Source organism: Solanum tuberosum, unplaced genomic scaffold (assembly GCF_000226075.1).
Source record: "Solanum tuberosum cultivar DM 1-3 516 R44 unplaced genomic scaffold, SolTub_3.0 scf00362, whole genome shotgun sequence".
NCBI lineage: Eukaryota > Viridiplantae > Streptophyta > Magnoliopsida > Solanales > Solanaceae > Solanum > Solanum tuberosum.
The window spans coordinates 153,084-170,680 of NW_006239284.1; positions in this window are offsets into that span (position 1 = coordinate 153,084).

Here is a 17,597-nt window from a genome sequence, read left to right on the forward strand (position 1 = left end):
AGGCCCAAACTAAGTTAAATAAAAGGAAAATGAAATTTAAGCCCAGCAGCTAAATCTGCCAAGGCCCAATATATTTAAGCCCAAGTGAAAGCTAGTAGGTGCATCACCTAGTTTGACCTTTTGAGCTGCTTGATATACATAAGTAGGTGCATCACCTACTTGATCAATTAGTGGCTGAAAATTGACCAAAAAAATGAGGTTTTAGAGGATTATTTTTTTATGGTCAAGAAGGCTCCTTATAAGCCCAATATGAGCTGATCTTTTCACTCATTTTAACATACAAAATTCACAATTCACTCCAGCTCTCTCTCTCTTTTATCTTAAGGATTAAAACAACAGTCTTAAAGTTCCTTCTAGGGTTCTTGAAGAAATCTTCATATCTGCAAACCAAGGTAAGAGAAACACTTATGGATCTATCTTATCTCTCCCACGGAAGACTAGAAAACATGTTATTCATGCTCAATTATAAGTAGAAGGTAGAAGTTCCGACAAGCTACTGCTCACTTTCCTTAATTATTAAGATACTTTTCTCTTCTTCTTTGGTTTAAGTGTGAAGGGAAGTTGAAGTTCTAGAGGAATTCAAGTTATAAGGAGAAGTTGCAGAAATTGAGGTAAGGTGAGTGCTCCATTTTCTTCCTCCTTATGTATGAGTTAGAGTGAGGAATTATGGGTGTGCTGTCATAAAGAACTCAAGGGGGTGGTGAGTTCAATAATTGGTTGTATGATAAAGAATATTTGAGGCTGTTTTATGTGTATTGTTGTTAGTGCAGCTTGGGTAATCTTGGAAAAAGATATATAATGTGTATTGGGCATAGAAGAAGGGTGTGCTGATGCACATTATTTTAAGGGATGCATGGGATCATTACCAGTCAAAGTTAGTGACTGTTTTACAAGGCTCAGGTGTGATAGATGCTAATATTAGTTTATCATGACTTACAGATTAACACCTAAAAGGGGAGGCTGAATCGTGATAGTTATATTGGTCAGAGAATAAGGTATGTAAGGCAATTCGATTCAAAATTCTTCGGCATGAAATCTGATCCTTACAATTAATATCAATAAGTGAATTTCCTAAATTTTATTCCTAGTAAAGGAAACATAGTGGCAGCGTACGATCTCCAAATAGCCGACAATATTTCCCCCTCTCCTTAGTGTATAGAATTACTTCATTATATGTTCACTACTCTATACTTGTGTAATTATCCTCCTATGTGCTGGTATAGAAATGGTATTTGCAAAAGCAAGTTTGGTGAATCCTCCTCTTAGTCAGTTGAAGTCAATTGTGTCAGTTAAGCTCACAAGTAATGCATTGATGTACATAGCTCCTTATGTCATGGTTACTGCCTTGAAGTATTATTTTCTTGTCTTCTACTACTGGTCCGTAGTTCCAAATATAAAAAATGATTATGACCACCAAACAACAATTTCAAAGATTAAAGAATCTAATTGAAGCAATCTGTATAATTATTGGTGGTAGCTCATGAGCGAAAGCCTAGCATGGGCTGATCCCAATTGGTATAAAGGGGTGGCAACTCAGGGGAGAAAGCCTAGCATGGGCCGATCCCAATTTGTGTAATTATGAGGACCGCATCCCAGGGGATAAAATGCCTAAAATGGGTCATCCTCTTCTACCACTGATCAGTTGGTCATTCGTATCACATGCCTTATAAAGATGATGACACACAGAAAGTTAAAGACAAGAATGTAACATACATTATCCCACAAAAGTTAACAAAAAGTGGTCTTCTGTTCTGATTTATGCACATATATTGATACTTGGTTTCATTCGAACTCATATTTTATATATGTTATTGCCTTACATATTGAATACATTTTCTCGTACTGACGTCCCTCGCGGGGGACGCTGCATTTTATGCTGCAGGCACAGGTACTTCAGCTAGTAGACCTCCTCGGTAGGAGCACACGACACTCTGCAACTTTTAGTGAGCTCCAGATTGATTCAGAGCTTTACTGAGTCCTTGGTAGATTCATTTTGGTATTGTATCATAGTTAAGAGTAAGGCGGGGTCTGTCCCGACCTACTCTAAGGTTTTCTATCATATAGAGGCTTTGTAGACTTATGTATATGGTTCAGTTACGTCTTAACAAGTTGTGGCCTCAACGGCCAAGTCTTGTATATAAGTTTTGGGTCTACTTATGTTGGTTCGTATCGCTGCATCCTATGTGAACTTGTCACAAAATTGTCATGGTTATATGCATAGTAAGCACATGTTACATGTTGGTTCTCTCGGGCCTTTAGGGCATCGGGTGCCTGTCCGTCTTAATGGGATTTGAGACGTGACAAAAGTGGTATCAGAGCAGGTCATCCTAGGGAGTCTACAAAGCTGTATATGTGTAGAGTCTTGCTTATGGATGTTTTGTGCACCACATTTATAAAGAGGATGCTACGGGACATGTAGGAGTTGTCTCCTTTCTTTCATTTCTTAGATCGTGCGATAGAACTAGTGTTGTAGGCGAATCATATCTAATTTCTAAATAGTTTTTATTATAGCAAAGATGCCGGTTACGAGAAGGAGCAAAAGTATTGGTAAGCGAGTAGATGTGGCTGCCCAATAAGGGACTAGCCAACCACCACCTAGTCAAGTTGTTCAAGGTGAGGCTCAAGATGAGTCTCCCTCACAGACTTCCCCGACCTCTCCATCTCCAGAAGATCTAAGGAGGGAAGCTGTACCTCAAGAACCCCCTGTTAATGCTACCGAGCAAGATTTGAGGAATGCGGTCCAATTATTGACTCGTATAGTTGCTGGCCACGGCCAAAGGCAAGAAGGTCTATTTGCAGGTACTAGTGGTGTAGATAGAGCAGCTGGCACGCAGATACGTGGTTTCCTTAATTTGGACCCTCCATTATTCACCGGGTCAGATCCTAATGAAGATCCACAAGACTTTATAGATCATATCCAATGCACTTTCGATGTTATGCATGTAAGTGGTAAAGAAGCGCTCGAGCTAGCAGCATATAGATTAAAGGGTGTGGCTGTACTGTGGTATGAAGCTTGGAAGCAATCCAAGGGAACAGATGCACCATTAGCTACATGGAAAGAGTTCAAGAAGGCATTCCTTGACCATTACCTGCCGTTGGAGATCCGAGAGGCCCGTGCAGATTAGTTCTTAAATCTCCACCAAGGCAGTATGAGCGTGAGAGAGTACAATCTCAAATTTAATTCCTTGGCCAGGTATACTCCTAATGTAGTAGCTACTATGGAGGATAGTGTTCATCGATATGTGGATAGATTAGATTCATATATGGTTAGAGACTATACCATTGCTTCGTTGAATAAAGATATGGATATAGCAAGGATGCAAACTTTTGCGAAAAAGTTGGAGAATCAAAGGCAAAGAAGAAGGACATAAGAGTTAGAAACATGGCATTCTAAGAGGGCCAGATCCATGGGGTCGTTTACCCCATCCCAAGGTGAGTTTGGGTCTCGGTTCCTTAACAGACCGCCTAGGCCATCATCTTCCTTCTCTACAGCTAGTGCCCTACCTCAGTTTCAAGAGTCTAGGGGCAATTACTTTGGGCAAAGAGGTGAAAGCCAAGGTTCACGAACAACGGGGTACCAAGAGCAGGGAAGTATGAGCCAATCAAGACCTCCTAGACAGTCTTGTAAACAATGTGGAAGAAATCATTTAGGTGCATGTCGGTTTGGGACAAATGTTTGTTTTTAGTGTGGTACACCAGGTCATATGATGAGAAATTGCCTTCATAGGGGTGTGGGTGTTGTGGCACAACCTACTAGATCAATTGTTGCATCCTCATCATCAGCCCCTTCTTTAGGTAGGGGACATATGCCTACTGGTCGTGGTAGAAGAGCTAGGAGAGCAGCCAGTTCTAGTGGAGTTCAGAATCGCACATATGCTCTCGGGGATCGACAAAATTTAGAAGCCTCACTGGATGTGGTTACAGATACATTATCCATCTTTTCACGTATTGCATATGTATTAATTGATCCGGGGTCTACACTATAATATGTTACTCCATTGATTGGTGAAAAGTTCAAAAGAACACTAGAATTATTAGTGAAGCCATTTGAAGTATCTACACCGATTGGTGAGTCGATTATAGCTAGAAGGGTTTATCATAATTGCATTGTAAATTTATTTCTTATCTTAAGTCAAAGAAGATGATGTCCAAATGATACATATGTCATCTAGTGAGAGTGAAAAATATAGATGCGGAGCCACCACCTCTTCAATCCATTCCGGTAGTGAATGATTTTCCTGATGTATTTCCTGAAGATCTTCCAGGTTGGCCTCCAGAACGAGAAGTAGAGTTTGGTATTGATGTGATTCCAGATACTCAACCTATGTCCATTCCTCCGTATATAATTGCCCAGGCAGAATTACGGGAGTTGAAGGAGCAATTAAAAGACTTATTAGAAAAAGGATTCATAAGGCCTAGTATATCCCCATGGGGAGCACCAATTTTATTTGTACGTAAGAAAGATGGCTCGTTAAGAATGTGTATCGACTATCGGTAGTTGAATAAGGTAATGATTATGAACAAATATCCCCTCCCTAGAATTGATGATTTATTTGATCAGTTAACTACAAGGTGCTAGGTGTTTTTCAAAAATTGACCTGAGGTCAGGTTATCACCAAGTGAGGGTCAAAGACAAAGATATACCTAAGACAGCTTTCCGAACATGGTATGGTCATTTTGAGTTTTTAGTCATGTCATTCGGGCTAACGAATGCACCAGCGGTTTTTATGGATTTGATGAATAGGGTGTTCAAACCATTTTTAGATGTGTTTGTGATAGTATTCGTAGATGACATTTTGGTGTATTCAAGATCGAAAGAGGGCCATGCTAATCACCTGCTACAGGTTTTACAAATTCTTCGTGATCGTAAGTTGTATGCAAAGTTCTCTAAATGTGAGTTCTGGTTAAAATATGTGGCATTCTTAGATCATATTGTATTCGATGAAGGAATAAGAGTTGATAACCAGAAGATAGAAGTCGTGAAAAAATGGCCAAGACCTACAACGCCTACGGAGATCCGTAGTTTCCTTGGATTGGCAGGTTATTACAGAAGGTTCGTTGAAGGACTCTCTTCCAATGTTGCACCCTTAACAAAGCTAACACACAAAGAAACAATATTTTAGTGGAGTGTTGAATGTGAAAGAAGCTTCCAAGAGTTGAGGAATAAATTAACTTCTACACATGTATTGGTACTTCCAGAAGGAACAGAAGGGTATGCAGTGTATTGTGATGCTTTGGGAGTGGGCCTAGGATGTGTATTGATGCAGCATGGTAAAGTAATAGCTTATGGTTCAAGGAAGCAGCGGCCACATGAGAAAAAATATCCAACTCATGATCTAGAGCTAGCAGAATTGTATATGCTTTGAAGATATGGCCCCACTACTTGTATGGAATTCATGTTGACCTGTATACTGATCACAAGAGTTTTCAATATATCTTTAAACAAAAAGACCTAAATCTGAGGCAACGAAGATGGCTTGAGCTATTAAAAGATTATGACATGGATATCTTGTATCATCTCGGGAAAGCAAATGTAGTAGCTGATGCGTTAAGTCGTAATATAATGGCAAGCACTTATGGGTAGTCTGTGGAAAGACAAGGAATAACTAAGGATATATGTCAACTAGCTAAGACGAAGGGGTTATTGTACAAAATGCGGCAGAATCCTCATTAGTAGTGGAAGTGAAAGAGAAGCAGTACACTGATCCTATTCTATTAAAGCTTAAGGAGAATGTACAACAGAGTATGACAAAGGCATTTGAGCTTACGCAAGAGGGAGTACTTCGATGTCAAAACAGATTGTGTGTACCTAATGTAGATGAATTAAGAAAGAGGATTATCATGGAAGCGCATCATTCGAGATATTCTGTCCATCCGGGGTCAACTAAAATGTATCATGACTTGAAAGAAATGTATTGGTGGGGGACATGAAAACGAACATTGCAGAATTCGTGGCTCGATGTCCAAATTGTCAACAAGTAAAAGTAGAGCACCAAAAGCCCGGAGGTTATATACAGTGTATAGAATTTCCAATTTAGAAGTGGGACATGATCAACATGGATTTTGTCACTGGTTTGCCTCGGTCATTTCGAAAGTTTGACTCCATATGGATAATAGTTGACAGACTCACCAAAGCAGCGCACTTCTTGCCGGTGAAGACTACTTATACAGCTGAAGAGTATGCAAGGTTGTATATTAAAGAGATAGTTCGACTACATGGAGTGCCAATCTCTATAATATCTAATAGAGGAGCTCAATTCACTGCAAATTTTTGAAAGTAATTTCAGAAGAGTCTAGGAACACAAGTGAATTTAAGTACAACCTTTCATCCTCAAACAGACGGTCAGGCAGAGCGTACAATTCAAACACTTGAGGATGTGCTGCGAACTTGTATATTGGAATTCAAAGGTAGTTGGGATGAACATTTGCCATTGATCGAGTTTGCCTACAACAATAGCTACCATTCAAATATTAAAATGGCACCTTATGAAGCTTTATATGGTAGAAAATGTAGATCCCCAATTGGCTGGTTCGAAAAAGGTGAAACTGCCTTATTTGAGCCAGATCTTGTTCATCAAGCTATGGAAAAATTCAAAAGTGATACAGCAGCGGCTAGAAACAGCTCAAACATAAATCATATGCGGATGTTAGAAGGAGAGGACTAGAATTTTCTATAGGGGATTGGGTGTTCTTGAAGGTTTCACCAATGAAAGGGGTAATGAGGTTTGGTAAAAAGGGAAAGTTGAGTCCACGCTATATAGGGATATATAAGGTTATCCGAAAAATTGGCCAAGTTGCGTATGAGTTAGAGTTACCTCAAGGGCTTTCAACCGTTCATCCGATGTTTCATTTCTCAATGCTTTGAAAATGCGTTGGTGACCCATCTTGTATTACTCCTACTGAAGATGTACAAGTTACGAGTCTGCTGGAGAGAGAGATCCCGACGCAAAAGGATGGGGTTTCTTTGAAGCTTTCTGTTTTGAAGAAGATGCCCTCTTCTTTGATGAGACAGACGGAGAAGCCATTGATCATGTGGAAGAATCAGAGGAGAGGGACAGAATGTCCACTTTGAAAGAGCTTGAAGGGAAAAAGGGTTTTTGAGAGGTCATGAAGTGAGTTTTCATCATGGTAGGGTAAAGAAGGAAGAATAGAAGAGGACGGATAAATAGAGAAGAGAAAAGGGAGAAGAAAAGTCTTTGAAAGGAAAGGAGGAGACAGAAAGGAAAGGAAAAGACGGGTGATATAGGGAAATGGAAGAGGCGGTGGCAGGTCATAATTAAACAAGACAAAAACAAGGAAAATACAATAAACGCATAAGGAATAAAAATTAATTAATGCACGTAATACCAAGGCAATTTCTAAGGAAACAAAATCTTTCTACAAGAAGTGGTTTTGTAAAAATATCAGCCAATTGATTTTCAGAATCTACAAATTCCAATGAAAAATTGCCATTTTCAACATGATCACGAATAAAATGATGCTTGATGTCAATATGTTTATCCCTGGAATGATGCACAGTATATTTAGATAGACTAATAGCACTAGTATTATCACGAAAAATCGGAACAACTTCATAAGAGAGATCATAATCAAGTAATTGATGCATAATCCATAAAAGTTGAGTACCACAGCTTCCAACGGCTAGATACTCAGATTCAGTGGTAGATAAAGCAACTAAAGTTTGTTTCTTGCTATGCCATGAGACTAAAGATTGTCCCAAGATTTGGCATGTTCCACTTGTACTCTTTCGATCATTTTAGTCACCTGCAAAGTTAGCATTTGAGTAACCAATTAAATCGAAATGAGTTGAGTGGGGGTACCACAGTCCTAATTCGGTGGTGCCAATCAAGTAGTGAATAATTTTCTTTACAACAGTAAGATGAGATTCCTTCGGAGCATCTTGAAATCTTGCACATTTGCATATGATGTACTTAATGTCTGGTCGACTAGTGGTGAGATAAAGTAGTGAGCTAACCATTCCTCTATACATATTTTCATCCACATCTTTTCCAGGTGCATCTGTTTCAAGGCATGTGGATGGACTCATGGGGGTGCCAAAAGCTTTTCCTTTTTCGAGTCCAAACTTATTTATTAACTCCTTTGTGTACTTGGTCTGACTAATGAAGGTTCCATTAGTCGAATGCTTGATTTGAAGTTCGAGGAAGAATGTGAGTTCTCCTATTAGACTCATTTCGAATTCACTTTTCATCAGATTTGCAAAATTCTCACACAAAGAAGGATTAGAACTTCCAAAAATAATATCATCAGCATAGATTTGAACTATAAGAATATATAAACCAGATCTTTGAATAAAAAGAGTTGTGTCAATTTCCCCCCTTTTGAAATCATTTTGAAGTAAAAACGTGCTCAATCTCTCATACCAGGCTTTGGAGCTTGTTTGAGACCATAAAGAGCTTTGGATAATTTATAAATAAAATCAGGACAAGAAGGATTTTCAAACCCGGGGGGTTGTTTGACCAAAACTTCTTCTTTTATGAAACCATCTAAAAAGGCGCTTTTTACATCCATTTGAAAAAGTTTAAAGCGTTTAAATGATGCATAAGCGAGCAGAATTCGAATAGATTAAAACCTTGCCACCGGAACAAAGGTTTCATCGTAGTCAATACATTCTTGTTGTGAGTAACCTTGAGCAACTAATCTTGCTTTAGTGCGAGTAACTTTTCCATGTTCATCAATTTTAGTTTGAAACACCCATTTGGTTCCAATTACTGAGCAATTCTTGGGTCTTTCGACGAGGGTCCAAACTTGATCTCTTTCGAATTGATAAAGTTCTTATTTCATTGCTTGTACCCATGACTCATCTTCCATAACTTCATTTATTCGTGGTTCCATTTGAGATATAAGAGCCACAATATTTTGTTTTTTGAGAGAAGACTGTGTTGAATTTTGTCATCAGGTTTCCCGAGAATGAAATTTTCAGGGTAGCTAGCATTATGTCTCCATTCTCTTGGAATGTTGGCTTTGTCGGCTGGAGTAGTCGACTCCACCTCTGCAGTAGTTGACTCTTTAGTGTTAATTTCAGTGTTGATAATTGTTGTATCTTCAGCTAGTTTGAGAGAAGTAATTTCATCGTCACCGGTTTCAACTTCCTGTACTCTTGGATTAGTGTCATCAAATACCACATGTACAAATTCTTCAATACTTAAAGTTCTTTTATTAAAAACACAAAAAGCCTTGCTAATAAGAGCATAGCCTAAAAAGATACCTTCATCGCTTCTTGGATCGAACTTACCGAGATTATTCTTACCATTATTGTGGATGAAACATTTTCACCCAAAGGGGTGAAAATAACTTATATTTGGTTTCTTACCTATCCACAATTCATAGGGAGTCTTCTTTAAGATTGGTCTGATTAGACCCCTGTTAAGAATATGACAGGCAGTGCTTACAACTTCTGCCCAAAATGGTCAGGTAAACTTCTATCGAGAAGCATTGTTCTTGTTGTATCCTGAAGTGAGTGGTTTTTCCTTTCAACTACTCTGTTTTGTTGAGGAGATCTGGGTGAGGAGAAATTTTGAGTAAATCCATTTTGAGCACAGAATTCCTCAAAAGCCTTATTCTCAAATTCGCCTCCATGATCACTATGAATAGTTGTAATAAAATACCCTGCCTCTCTTTGACCTCTTCTACAAAAAACTTCAAAGTTAGGAAAAGCTTCATTTTTATGAGTTAGAAATATTACCCATGTAAATCTTGAGAAGTTATCAACGATTACGAAAGCATATCTTTTACCTCCAATGTTGGCAGTTCGAGTAGGACAAAATAGGCCCATATGAAGAAGTTGTACGGGTTTAGAGGTACTTACAATATCCTTTACTTTGAAGGATGAATGAGATTTCTTACCCATTTGACATGCGTCACAAATATGGTCTTTCTCAAACTTTAGTTTTTGCAGACCAATGACCAGTTCGAGTCTAGACAGTTTTTCAAGAGCATTCATACTTGCGTGTCCAAGCTTTCGATGCCATAGCCATGGATCACTTGAGACTGCAATAAGACAAGTGAGAGATGGAAAATCAACATTATTGAAGACATATATATTATTTACTCGATTTTCGATAAGAGTTAGCTTTTTCTAAGGATGTTTTATGATACAACTGGCTGTGTTGAAGGTAACTTCAAATCCATCATCACATAGTCGACTAATGCTAAGAAGGTTTTGTTTGAGTCCTTCAACCATATACACTTCGACTAGATCACATGATGAACTGAGTGTAATAGTCCCGACTCTAGTTACTTCCCATTTAGCATTGTCTCCAAATCTAACACATCCTCCATCTATTCTTTTTATTGTTTTGAAGTTTTCTTTCTTTCCGCACATATGTCTGGAGCATCCACTGTTGAGTACCCACATTCCTTTTCTGTAGGTTTTCTTGGATTGCTCCTGCAAAAAAATTTCTTTTAGGTACCCAAGTATTTTTTCGTTCCTTGATGATTAGTAACTTTTGGTCTCCAAATCAACTTTCCAGAAGAATATTTTCTACAATTAAGAGATTTATGACCAAGATCACCACAAGTGAAACAAGTAATTTTAGCAGAAGTTTCATGAGAATAAGAGTTAGAGATAGATCTATTTGATCTGTTGGAACTATGATTTGGAGAGTTTCTCCTATAGAGTGTAGTTCTGTTAGATCGAACAAAACTATGACTTGGAGATTTTCTGATGCCGTCCAACTGCATTTTCACTTCCTCTAGTTCTTCTGTTAGTAAGTCGCTTCAATCTGACTTGCTTCGAGAAGAATCTGCCAGTCTTTCTTTTCTTGAGCAAGTTTATTGTATTCGTCAATAACTTTCTGTAATTCATCAGTAACCATATCCAAAGTATTTTGTAAATCATTACAATTTGGAAAGTTAAAAGGTCTTACCTCACTTGTTTCACCTAGTGCCATGAAACATAAATTTGATATTTCATCATGATCATCGTCGGTTGTTTCTCCTTGTTCCCATGCTCCGAGACTCTTTGGATCTTCATTTCTTCGTTTGTTTCTTCTTCTCCATTTTGGGCAGTTCTGTTTGATATGTCCTGGTTTTCCGCAGTAGTAACAATGATCGTCATTTCTTTTGAAATCATTGTTCTTAAAATCCTGTTGAGGTCTCTGTCTTCTTTGTCTAAGCATTTGTCTCACTCCATGATTTATGAAAGCCACTCCTTCGTCTTGATTTTCATCGACTTCCTCTCTAATGTCAGATGTCTCAGCAGTAAATGCCACAGTCTTCTTTTTATCATCCTTGTTGTACCTGTTATTATGATTCTGTTCATAGGCCATTAAGTTGCCTCGAAGTTCATCGTATGTCTTTTTTTGCAGATCTCCATCTTCAAGAATGACAACTTTAGTTTCCCAAGCCTTGGGAAGAGTCATGACGAGTTTTCTGACTTGTAGTGCATTTTAATACACCATTCCAAGTGATTTGAGTTCGCAAATTTTTTTACTGAATCTCGAGAACATGGATTCAACGTTTTCATCTTTGGCCATTTTGAACAACTCATAATCATTTACAAGTGAACCTATCCGAGCTTCCTTTACTTGAGTAGTTCCTTCATAAGTCACTTCTAGTTTGTCCCACATTTCTTTAGCAGTTTCATATGTTGATATTTTGTCATATTCAGCTCCACTCACTGCACAATATAACAAACTTATAGATCTAGCATTAATTTGACTTACCTATTGTTGTTCCTTAGTGATATCAAATGATTCAGGATCAAATGGCTTTTCATTGCCATCTTTTCCAGTCAATCCAGGAATAGGCTTCAGGCCCTTCTTGATTACTATCCATGCTTGATGATCATTTGAAGAGACAAAGATTCTGAATCTGTCTTTCCAGTTGTCACGCCCCGAGCCTACACCTTGGACATTGATGACACTCAAGAACCGTTGTTGGCCCTAAGCGAACCCTTAGCCTGACTTACATACTCAGCGGAAGACTTTAAGCATTAAGGAAAGAACTCAAATGCAAGATAACTCAACTATCTCAAACTAAACTCATAATGTTTTAGAAATAAACATTTAACTTAGCCAAATTGGCAACTCAAAACTGAGCATAAGTCAATAACAAGATAAAGATAATTGAACTAACTGATAGTCTATCTATGAAGCCACTAATAACTGAGATGGATGTCGGGACAAAACCCACGACATCCTAATGAACTAAATACTGAAAAGCAATAAAAAGGGATCCTCCAGAAACAAAGAGGCTCACCAACAAACTTTGGAGCTCAACTAGAATCAACGATACGCTGGATGTTGATCCTGGTTACCTATGTCTGCATCATAAGAACATGTGGGCCAAATGGCATCAGTACATTAAATGTACGAGTATACGAGGGGAATTCTAAAACAAGACATAAGCTTGAAAGGAACTGAAGAACTTACCCGGCTCAACTCAACTCAACTGATTTCAATAAAATGCAGTGTAAATAAATGTAGTATAAAGAAAATCTTTAAAACATGGTTTTCAACTCTATGTATTTAGAAATATAATAATAACTCTGTATGTATGCAAAGATACAATATGAACTCGGTTTGTATATGAAAATACAAATATTTCTTATCTACATAAAAATACAAAATACTGTTGTGGGAGTTTCTCTAACCGACAACCATCACTTAAAAGCTATCATGATGATACAACATTTTGCCTCACGTTGCCAGGGCCGTCCTATACCTTCCCGGGGGTATAGAACCTGAAATACTAAGTGGATCCACTAGTCTATGGTAAAAAGCACTAAGGAATCATCTAAAAAGTATGACCCTTTTCTACCCATGGTGGCTACATGGTTTATGGGGGCTGTAAGTTGTCTGAACTCTCCCCCATATCGCTGCTCAATACTACTCCTAAAATATGATACTATCTCTTATGTTTAAAAACATACTTCTTTCTGTGATTTGAGATAATTGCTCAAAAACATAGCTCAAAGGCTATCTTGGAAATCAAAGTTTTCTCTCTTGCTTAATTGTGAAAGCACTTACTCTTTTCTGAAAACAAGCTCAAAGGCTCTTTGGAAATCAAGGTTTCCTACTCCTGTTTAAATGTGAAAACATTTTAACTCTTTGGGAATACATAGTCCCCATATACTTTGAAGAAATGAACTTCAACTTTACTTTTTACTCAACTCAAAACTCAGGTCTTGAAACAAGTTAAATCATTTGTAAAAGACTTTTGGAAGACTCTATGAACTTCTCTTGACTTGACTCTTAACTTTTCTTGACTTGACTCTTAACTGATCCTTGAATTGAATTATGGATTCAAGGATTGAGATTTGTGATAGGAAAGATCTTATGATGTTTAAGAGTGTGTTTAGATAATTAAACACGAGAAAAGATCAAGAAATCACTGTCTGAAAGCTGGTCCGCGACGCGGAGATGTATTTAAATTTTGGTCGTAAAAATAACTTTTGAGGCAGAATGGTCCGTGACCGCTCTGCGACGCAAGGGAGGATTTTTCACATCCTGAGGAATAGGTCCGCGACGCGGGCTTGGTACCCAGATTTGCCCGACTTGTTCCTTCTTCATTTTCCAGCCCCGATTAGCCTTAATTCGACTCTTTTTTCTCCAATACTCTTTAGATTTAGATACCCAGCATATGTACACAAGAATCTAATCAAACACATCTCTAAAATCGACCTAAAACACTCCAGAACTCCTCAACCTCATCCCAAATTCAAGAACGAAAGTAAATTCAAGAACACACATCAAGAACATTCAAACTTTCAATTTTTAGGACGAATTCATGCTGAATTAAACATGTTTGGCGCGTGAGCGAGCGAACCCAAAGCTGTGTGAACTCACATACCTCGTAGGGATCACCTCTTGACGAAATTTACAAGCGATTCTTGAAGAACTTGACAATTCTTGCTCCTTTCTCTTCTTCTTTTCTCTTTTCTAAAACCCTAACTCAACATTGTAAAAGCCTAAACTAAATCCTATCAGTTTAGACCCCACTTAATTACCAAAAATGAAATTAAGTCATGGGGTATGGAAAAGACCATAATGCCTTTCTAAAATCCGGATTGGACATTTCCTTATTCGAACAACCCAACTTCCAATGGGCATATCTCACTCATAGGAACTCGGAATCGTACAAACTCGACGGCGTTGGAAATATCAATCCAAGATATTTACTAAAATATCTGGAAACACACCTAACTCATCTTGATCTAGAAGTTATGGTCGTTTGAAGTTGACCAAAAACTCAACTTTGACACTTAATTGTTTTTCCAGATTTTCTTTATACTTTCCAAAAATGACTATTTCCTCTGTTAAATTCCTTTTTAGTTCTTTCTAGTTATGGGGTGTTACAATATCTCCCCCTTGGAAACAATCGTCCACGAATGAGCTTACTCTTAGTAGGCTAAGGGTGTAACATCTAACATTCAGTTCAAACACCCAACAAGCAATGCAAATACAACATGCAATCTCATAAGTTAAAGAGTACTAAGAAGAGAATTAGTACCTTGTTCTGGAATTTCTCCGGATTCAAAGAGTTGTGGATATCTCTTTTTCATATCCTCCTCTGATGCCCAAGTAGCTTCCTCAACAAATTGATTCCTCCAAAGGACTTTGACTGATGCTACCTCTTTTGTTCTCAACTTGCCAACTTGGCGATCTAGAATCTGAATAGGAATCTCCTCATAAGATAAGCTATCCTTGATCCCAATATCTTCAGTTGGTATGATCAATGAAGGATCGCCCATGCACTTCTTCAACATAGAGATGTGAAAGACCATATGAACCGCGACTAACTCTTGTGGTAGCTCCAACTCATAAGCTAAATTACCTACCCTTTTCGAAAATCTATAAGGGACAATATACCGGGGACTAAGCTTCCCCTTCTTACCAAACCTCATAACACCTTTCATGGGTGAAACTTTCAAGTATACCCAATCATATACTTCAAACTCTAACCTTCTCCTAACATCGGTGTTGGATTTCTGACGACTCTGCACCATTTTCAACCTTTCTTGAACCACTTTCACCTTCTCCATAGCTTAATGAACTAGATCTGGTCCTATCAACCCTGCTTCACCAACTTCAAACCATCCAATAGGAAATCTACATCTTCTCCCATAAAGAGCTTCATAAGGAGCCATTTGGATGCTAGAGTGGTAACTATTGTTGTAAGCAAACTCAATAAGAGGTAGGTGATCATCCCAATTACCTTTGAAATCAATCACACTAGCCTTTAACATTTCCTCTAAGGTATGAATAGTGTGCTCTGCTTGACCATCTGTCTGAGGATGAAAAGCAGTAATCAAGTTCACCTTTGAACCCAGGCCTTTCTGGAATGACTTTCAAAACTGTGTAGTAAATTGTGCACCCCTATCTGATATAATAGAAATAGGAACTCCATGAAGTCTTACCACTTCCTGAATATATAACCTGGCATAATCTTCTGCTGAATGGGTAGTCTTTATCGACAAAAAATGGGCTGATTTGGTCATTCGATCCACAATCAACCAAATAGAATCATGCTACTTTCGAGACCTTGGTAAACCTATGATGAAATCCATATTAATCATCTCCCACTTCCTTTTTGGAAGTTCTATATTCTGAGCCAAACCATCGGGCCTTTGGTGCTCTATTGTAACATGTTGGTAATTTGGACACTTAGGAACGAATTCTGCAATGTCCTTCTTCATACTACTCCACCAATAAACTTCTCTCAAATAGCGATACATCTTTGTGGAACCCGGCTAAATGGAATATCTGGAGCTATGAGCTTCCTCCATGATCCTCTCTTGGAGTCCATACACTATTGGTACACACAATCTACCTTGATATCTTAATACGCCATCTCTCCCTTGTTCAAAAACCATTACTCTTTGTTTATGAACATTTGCCTTTAATTCAAGCAAAATGGGATCTTGGTCGTGCTTCTCTTTCACTTCTGACACTAATGATGATTCAGCCCCATTCATCACCACCACTCCTCCTTCTGTGGAATCCATTAGTTGGACTCCCAAACGTGCAAGTCTATGTACATCTTTCGCTAACTCTCTCTTTTCTTCCTCAACATGGGCGGCACTACCCATAGACAACCTGCTTAAAGCATCTGTAACAACATTATCCTTACCTAGGTGGTAAAGAATACTCATGTAGCTCATAGTTCTCGGTATTCTATTCATCTAGGAGCCACCAAGATGTACAGTGATCTATCAGAAGTCTATTGGTGGAATGGGATGAAGAAAGATATTGCGGGATTTGTAGCCAAATGTCCTAATTGTCAACAAGTTAAGGTTGAGCATCAAAGGCCGGGAGGCTTGTCCCAAGATATAAATATTTCCACTTGGAAGTGGGAACATGTAATGTTGTACTTTATTGTGGGTTTGCCTCGCACCCTAAGGCAACATGATTCTATTTGGGTTATTATAGATCGGATTACAAAATCATCCCACTTCATTCCCGTCAAGGTTTCTTTTTCGGCAAAAGACTATGCCAAGTTGTATATAAGGGAGATAGTGAAGTTGCATGAAGTTTCTTTATCTATTATTTCCGATCGGGGTACTTAATTTACTTCTCACTTTTGGAAGTCATTCCAAAAGGGTCTTGGCACTAAGGTGAAGCTTAGCACAGCTTTTCACCCCCAAATAGATGGACAAGCGAAACTCACCATTCAGACTTTGGAAGATATGTTGAGGGCATGCGTGATAGATTTTAAAGGTGATTGGGATGACCACTTGCCACTAATAGAGTTTTCCAACAATAATAGCTATCACTCAAGTATTGGTATGGCTCCTTTTGAAGCCTTGTATGGTAGGAGATGTAGGTCTCCGGTTGGTTGGTTTGAGGTTGGTGAAATTGCTTTAATAGGTCCCGAGCTAGTTTATGAAGCCATTGAGAAAGTTTGGCTTATTAGAGAGAGGTTGAGAACGGCTCAAAGTAGACAAAAGTCTTATGCCGATGTAAGAAAAAGGGATTTAGAATTTGAGGTTAATGATTGGGTATATTTGAAAATCTCACCCATGAAGGGTGTGATGAGATTTGGCAAGAAAGGGGAAACTTAGTCCCCGGTATGTAGGCCCATATAAAATTTTGAAGCGTATGGGAAGGTTGCTTATGAGTTGGATTTGCCAAATGAGTTGGCCTCGGTTCATCCGATATTTCATGTTTCTATGCTTAAGAAATGTATTGGAGATCCATTCTTCCACTAAAAGGGTTGGGAGTTGACGAAAGTCTTTCATATGAAGAGATTCTGATAGAGATCCTAGACCAACAAGTCAAGAGATTGAGAAACAAGAAAATAGCTTCCATGAAGGTTTTATGGAGAAATCACTTAGTTGAGGGTTCTACTTGGGAGGCTGAGGCCGATATGAAGTCCCGATATCCTCATCTCTTTCCTTCTACTCCTATTCAAGCTTGATGTAAGTAGTTCCTCTTGAGTTTTAGTATTTCGGGAGTCATGTGTGCTATATGTGTTTTCCTATGATTTTCTTATGTTATGCATGTTCTTGATGAAATTCATATTTAGTGAGAAAATGAGTTTCCATGATTTATGTTCCTCATGTTGTTGTGCATTGAGTAAGAGTTGCCTATTTGACTTCATGAGATGGATTGATGAACATACTTTAGTATGTTTTT